General features: G+C 46.1%; 1 pseudogene; it reads left to right on the top strand.

The window, feature by feature from the left end:
• Window positions 1-2590: 2590 nt before the first annotated feature.
• Window positions 2591-4685, top strand: LOC105548825 (annotated as a pseudogene).
• The last annotated feature ends 2842 nt before the right edge of the window (window positions 4686-7527 follow it).

Genomic DNA, 7527 nt, shown 5'->3' with positions numbered 1-7527 from the left:
ATAATATATATTTTATGTAATTTATATAATTTCATGTATGTAATATATAATATAATATACATATGTACATTACACGCATATACACAAAAGCCAGGGATGCTGCTAATCCTTCTACATTGCATAGAGCAGCTCCCACAACAAATAATCGTTTGGCCAAATATATCAATAGTGTTGAGGTTGAGCCCTGATGTATAGATATATGTAACTATTTGAAAACATCTGTAAAATAAAAGGTGGAATTTTTTGAAGTTCTTTTAAATGTTTGACATTACATGGCCCCAACTGGAATCGTAAATATTTTTTCTAATGCTAATTCTATTATCCAGCTTAAATTAAGATATTGGTTTCTGACTAAAATCAACCATTTCACCAAGAATGTGAGTATGGGCAGGTTACTTAAATTTTCTGAGTCTCACTTTCCTCTTTTGTAAAGTCTGGATAATCATGCTGGCCTGTTGAGGATTGTCATGAGAAACATGGAAAACAGATATAAAATGTTTTGTATAATTTATTTTAAGAAGTGAGTTTAAAAATTTTTCAGTTTAAGATTTATTTGCACACACATGTACCACCGTTCAGTTTCCAAGAGTTCTGTATACATTCCATCCTTACTCACTCCACATAGCAGGTGCCAGTTTTACACATGGGGAACTGAAATTGGTGTAATGCTGTTCTCGTCCCATTGTGAGAAAGTAGCACAGGTGGAATTTGAACCCAGGTCATTGGGCTCCAAGGGCTTGGATATGTATTTGATTAAAAGAAAAACTGCTCTGGGTCTTGGCCCAGCACTATTTCAACCAAGCCAAAATGCCTGCCAAATAATCCAAATAATTGAATTGAATTTAAAAATATCCACCTTTTCAATAACATCAAGAACAAAAGTCTACAATATCCTGTAAACTATAATTACTAATATTAAGGGCATGTCCTCTTTGTTGTGTTTCTTTATTTAGGAATTTGTTCTGTGGAACTCTTCTTTGAAACCTTTGGTTGAAAAGAAAAAATGTTCACTGAAAATGCAGCACATCTGTCTTAGAATTACTGACTCTGCATGATGTTTCTATTTTGTCTTCTTTGATATGTTTTGAAGCTTTCTAGTTCTAGATAGGTGTGAAGAAGTTGAAAAAACAACATTCTCAGGTAAATTATGTACTACACAGTAATAGGATATCCTTTGCATCATCCTGGAAACATATGCGCTTTTTATTTCATTCATCCTAGATGAAATTTCTGGTTTTCTTCTAATCTTAGAATGAAATTATAAAAACCTAGGCAAGATTTAGTTTTATTTCTCTATTTTTCCACTAGTCTCTGTCCTGCTTAGTAACATGAACTTTACAATAGAAAATAGCTCACAGTACACCAAACCCCCACCACATGAAATTTACCTATATAACAAACTTGCACATGTACACCTGACCCTAAAATAAAAGATTTTTAAAAAGAAAACAGCACATGGATATAAAGATACATTTACAGTGCTACTATAAAAAAGAGTAATGTGATTTTTATTAATTAACAGAAGCACATGAATATGGTATCTTTAGTATTCAATTCTATTTGGAAATTTTCCCTTAACACAGAAACTTTTAGAAAATTCAGTATAAAGCAGCTTTCAAATAAATTGGTATATTTAAATTTTTCACAGACTTCAAACTCTCCTCCATTGTAACTGTCTATGCAAAACCCTCTCAGAAAGTTTTATATTGCTCATCAATTTTTGTGTCTGTGCATTTCAAAGCACAGCTATCTACCTACTTGAAAATTTTATGCTGACAAAAAGAAAAGTCTGCTCTTTTAAGTTTTATCTTACTATCAGTGTGGTCCCATGTGGAAAGGCAGGCTGCTAAATGCTTTTCAAAGGCTGGTGAATGGGTTAGACTTGCTTACAAGGCTAATTAAAATTGATGCATGCCATCTATTACATGTTACTACTGGATCTAAATGAAGTATCACTTTTCATCATTAATGCCATGTTCCTCCTCTAATCTGTATAGAAGTTATTGCTTATTTTGTATGTTCCCTTTGGCTACAGACACGTCACCCTTCTTAGTAAACTGTCTCAGTTTTTCAGCATGACTGTCTCATTATTTCTGTATTCGAATGGCCTCTTAGCCCCGTGTTTTGCAGTTGTTTATAACATCTACTAAAAACTACATGAAAAGATGACACAGTCAGAAATATGGTAAAGACAGAAGTAACAGTATTAACTGACCTCACTTAGTTGATAATATGATGTGCTCAGTCCACTGTTTTTAGTCTGTAGCAAACAGCACATTGGATGTTTACACTAATACGGATATTGTAAAAAGAAGAGCAATGCTTCTGAATATATAACCGTACATACACTGCCCATGTGCTTACGTGAGAACTATGTTATTCTGAAGTTGCTTTTCTGAATGGTAGGAACATTTCAAAAAGGCTTTCTCAAGAATGAAGTAAAAGGAACAGTAATGACCCTTACAACTCCAAAGATATGATTATAATTCTTTTGACTATAATTAAAGCAAACTCGGTACATCTTCATAATGTAAGATTACCAGTAGTTTTCTTTTCAGAAACCCCAGCATAATCTCCTTAGAAAACCATTATGAAAGAAAGCCAAGAAGGAGAGGACAGGAGAAGCACAGAAGATTCCCACGGGAAGGACAAGAATAAAGTGGTTGTCAGTGCTGTGAGAACGTGAGGTATGGGAAATATGAAAACAGACAAATCCCAATGCAGATCTACTAGCTGGAGAGGTAATTTTGGGTGTAATTTTGCACCCCTCTCCTCGCCTCCCCGTCTGCTGTCCACCTCCACGCTTTTAGATGTTCAGAAGGATTCGGGGTTTTGCAGACTCTAATGGACATGAAAAGGATAGGCGGTGGTGACGACTGGAATTAATGACGTTCTCCTGCAGGATGGAGGGGAAAATGCCTTAGTATCATCAAATGAACTCCCTACTCCTGGCATAAATTTATCAAACTGCTACTTTATCTCTAATACTCTGGAAGAGTAGAGGAGAGGCCCTAGAGAAAGCAAGTCTTAAGGGGAACCGCAATGCTCTTGGCAAAAACCGCACCTCCCGCTTGAACTACATTGACTCTTTCCACAGAGCGCCTTCCTTTAATAGAATCACAACCACCTGGACTACTAATAAGAGGAAGAAGAAAGGAGGAAAGGGAAGGGAAGATGGCAAAAATAACGCTCTAGACGATCCCAGCAACGTCGTCATGAAGAATAAAGGGAATCAATCACTGGAACGCTGCTAAGGGCTTGCTTTTGTTAACACACTTGCACAACTCAAGTTCAGCTCTATATTATGTTGAAAGTCCTTGTTTACGATCCTGGTAGGAGGTTCTGATATATCTGCCTGCGAACTCCCAAAGATTGGGCGCTTACTAGTTAGGGGAGGCAGCTGTCCCGGAGGGTGTCCAACTCGGACGGCTGCTCTTTCACTTGTCGTTAACTTCCACCCAGTGGTCTTAGTCTCTCCTTGGACATGGTACCGACCGTGTGCCATTCTTGTTTCACTTGACCGAGCCCGAGCTGCAGCCCAGGGTGGAAGCCGCAAGGGCTGGGCAGAGTTCCAGGCAAGAGGGGCCGAGAGGCGTGAGCAGTGCTCCGCAGCGCTTGTCAGAGAAATGGAGCAGCGGCTCCTTTGTGGGCTCTTACATCCCCGTCCTGGGTGCAATCTGCGGGGTGATTGATAAGTGAGGGAGAGGGGCCGCGATCCCTCCCTCCCTCCTCCCTCCCTTCTTCCCCTCTCCTCCCTCCCGCTTTACTTCCCTCCTCCCTCTCGTCTCCCTCCCTCCTTCCTGCAAGAAGCGTTGCCCGTTGGCTAGCCGCTCCGGTGGGGATCTGCCTGCCCTGGGGGCGCCGCCCGCGCTCCCCGCGGTGCTCCTGCTCCTGGGCTGCGCCAGTCCGAAGCGGTGCCGGCTCCTTTGCTTCACCGAGTCGCAGATGCTGCGGGAGCCTCCGGGGAAAGATCTGGGCAGCGCGCTCGCTGGGTAAGTTCTGAGCACTCAGGGACGCGGTGGCGACGCGGCCAGTGAGCCGGCTTTCCTCAGTCCATTGCCTTTCCCGGCCACCTCTCCTTGCGAGGGGGACCAGCGTGGGGAGGCTGGGCGCCACCGCAGAGGGCAGCTCGCTGGCGGCCGTCCTCTACCCTCAATCCCCACTAGAGATTCCTCACCCCTGGACCGTCCGCGCGGGCGTGGTCGGGGCTCCGCGCGTCGCGCAGCGGGGTGGCACAGGCGGCTGGGGAGGGCCCACGCACCCGGCGCGAGCTAGAAGCCTCTGGTCGGCCTGCAGTGCCCAAGCCCCAAGGCGAGGGCAGCCCGAGTGGCCGTCGCTGCTGTGGGGCCGCATGCCGGGCACCGCACCAGGCGTCTAGCAGGTAGCGGTAGGGAAGGTAGAGCTGCGCTTGCGGCCGGTGCCCAGTTATCGGCGATCTGGGACGCTCGGAGACACCTGGTCTCCCGGAAGCGCCCTTCGGAAATGGGATTCGACCCGGCTTGCGGGCGGCGGGTGTTTAGAACAGGAGGCTGCGGGCGAGCAGTGCCCCTCTCTGGGCTCTCGGACTCCTCTTAGCCCCCTCGTGGCCTGATGGGCGGCCGGGACGGAGGTGGGCTGTAAGCCCGCCGGCACCCACCGTGTCCTGTGGAATCCTTGGAGACCTGAGCCAGGCTCTACTGGGTTAGATGCGAGTGAGACAGGCGACCCACGGAGTTCTTCTTTAAGCCTCCCTCGCCTCAGCAAGGAGAGGGAGCGTTTTCCTTATTTTAATAACCGCCTTTGCTTCCCTTGGGGTCCCAGTTCACCCTGAACCTTTCCACAGCCTTAAAAGCCCGCTCTCCCTAGGGGGGTGTTGCGGCAGTTCTTCAGAAGACACGGGGCCAAATGAAACTTACTTAAAGTGGTTATCGCGTTTCAAGCTGATTTGTTCCTAGTAACTACGTTTTGGAAAGCAGCTGTGGACTCTCAGGGACAGGCAGGAACGAAGACCCCCTCTGGGTCCTGGTGTCGCTTCCCACAGTTAGATTACCAGTGAATTTCCTTCATTCTGTAGGTCTCAAGAACCTCATGAGCCCCCAACCACCTCCACCTTTCTCTCTGAGTCTCTCTTCTCTCTCTGAAATTTTTAGCAAAAATAATCTGTCCTCAAGGAATATTGAAAGCGTCATCAGTGTCTTGAAAGAAATCACTGTATCTGAGAACTGAAACTAGTATTTGAGGTTTCACTTTCAAATACATTTTTTTTTAATAAAAAGGATAGCTTTAAGTAAAACACCACCACCACTATTTAAGTTTAAGTAGATTCTTAATTCATATTAAGCAGTAGTGTGCTTTTTTGGAAAAATGATGGACTGGGACTAATAATCCCTGGGTTTTGTTTCTAATTGTAGTTTCTTGAGTAAGTCAGCACTTTCCCTGGTTGAGAAATGACCTCATCTGTAAAATGAACCTGACTTCTAAGGTCCTGTTTGGCTCTGGCTCTCACATCTTTACTTCAGTTAAATATGGACATAATACGTGTTTGTTGAATGAATGACTGAATGAATAAATCTTATTGCTGTAGGAATTGTGTGCTTTTAACATTTGGAAATACATAGAAGCAAATGCCTCCTTTGCGAGGAAAGGGAGCTTAATTGTGCTCCCACTGCATCAGACTGCTTCCATCTCATGATGCAATTGCAATACAGAGTGGGAGGCCATCCACAGGGCTGTCCCTCTGCCTCAGAACTCATCTCAAGTTTGCCCTTCTCTATAGAGAAGGAAAATTGGAGTCTCCAGAAGGAAAGTATTTTGCTAAAGGCCAAGCAAGAATTAGAGGGTAAGGGGGCTCCTGATGCCTGGTCCAAGGCTCTTCTTAGAAGAAGAAGAAGGAGAAAGGGAGAAAGCCCAAGAAAATAATGCACAGATCACCGCAGCTACAGGTTGCCTTAGTGCCTAAGTTTATAAACTACCCCCGCCCTTCCCGGAGAGAAAGGAGCTTGTATAAAGGGAACAATCCTAGGGCCTAAGCTTAACAAGGAAGGAGAAGGGGAGAACCGGGGGTTTTCTGTTCTCAAGTGGTTTGTTATATCTGTGTTTATGCCACATTTGATCAGGCAGTGGGTCCCCCGGAAAGTAAGCTGAAGTGTTTTGTGGGACAGGCACATCATTTGGTCAATTCCTTTTCCCTGGTTATTTGATTCCCTCCTTTTCCTGACCCAACTCCCCCTTCCTACTAGAGGCAACCAAGGCCTTTCCAGGCAATAGCAGACATTATTTACCCCTTGTGAATTGATTCCACAATGAAGACTCCTGGGTCCAAGGAGCTGTACAATAATTAAGGAGAAAACAGATAATGAAGGCAAAAATCCAACACCTGGTCATTAGCAATGCTCTGGAAAGGCTATTTAAACCCACACTGGATGTCAGAGCTGGGGTGGGAGGGCTCATAAGGTCTACCTACCCACCTTTTGCAGATGGAGACAGGAAGATCCAGAAGCTAGTGTCACATCTAGCAACAGAGCCAGATCAGAACCCAGGTAAGCTAGGTCTCCGGCCAGGCTTCCTTTTACATCTCCTCTCTTTCTCAGGAGCCAGTCTTCCTGCACCAGCTTCCTCTTTTCTCCTAGCTCCCCTGCCCCTGCAGCCTGGAGGGCTCAACCACCCCTCCTTTGGCTCCCACTCCCAGCTGAGGCTCAGCCTGGCAGTGCTTTTCTGACACCCACTTCTTTTCTCCTTCCTCCAGGCAAGAAGCGCACGTTTAAACCTCATTATCTGGCTAAGTATAAACCTCAGGGAGAAAAGGGTTTTGTTTTTGTTTTTTCTCAGTCTGTAAGCTAACGTTGAGCTGACTTTCAGAGTCCAGGCAAATATCTGTTTGGCGGGTCAACACCCAGAAAGGAATTCTTTTAGCACTGAATCAGGGCTCTGTATGTAAAGCATAAATCCCCTAAGAGAACTCCTCACCCTCCTACACAGACACATTGGTGCATGCACACACACCCCACTCTCTCTGCACAGAGAGCATCTGAGCTAGGAGCTGGCAAGTGGGGCACAGTCCTGTAGCAAAGAGGCACATCACACACACTCTTACACACTTCTCCCTTGCTTGGGAATCTGGGAGAAGAACCCCCCCACCCCCAGCCCTGCCCCCCATAGGCATTGTGTAGGTGAAAGAAAGAGGGAGGAGTGAAAGAGAACACATAGAGGGGCCCAAGGAGGTGCCAGCCCATTAGGAGGGCCCCTCCTCGAGAAACCCCTCTGCAGGAGCTTCTCCTGCAGCCAGCCAGGTTGGAGGTGGAGTAGTTCAGAATCAACTGACGCAGCCGGGAATTGAGCTTTGCAAAGCCACTTGCAAGGAAGGGAAGCATCTGCCCAACCCTCCCCCACCGCGCGCCCTGGATCCTCTGCCTGCCCCCTCCCCCGTGACGTCACCCTAGTCCTGTCCCGGGGAGCCTGCAAAGCCTCTCAGATTCAAACTGCTAGACGCACTGCTGCCGCCGCCACCGAATTGGAAACGCGCGCCCAGGCTCCGCCGTCGCCTTCGCC

Source organism: Mandrillus leucophaeus, unplaced genomic scaffold (assembly GCF_000951045.1).
Source record: "Mandrillus leucophaeus isolate KB7577 unplaced genomic scaffold, Mleu.le_1.0 Scaffold422, whole genome shotgun sequence".
Taxonomy (NCBI): Eukaryota; Metazoa; Chordata; class Mammalia; order Primates; family Cercopithecidae; genus Mandrillus; species Mandrillus leucophaeus.
The sequence above is the reverse complement of the archived record's forward strand: the minus strand, read 5'-3'. Positions and strand labels throughout refer to the sequence as shown.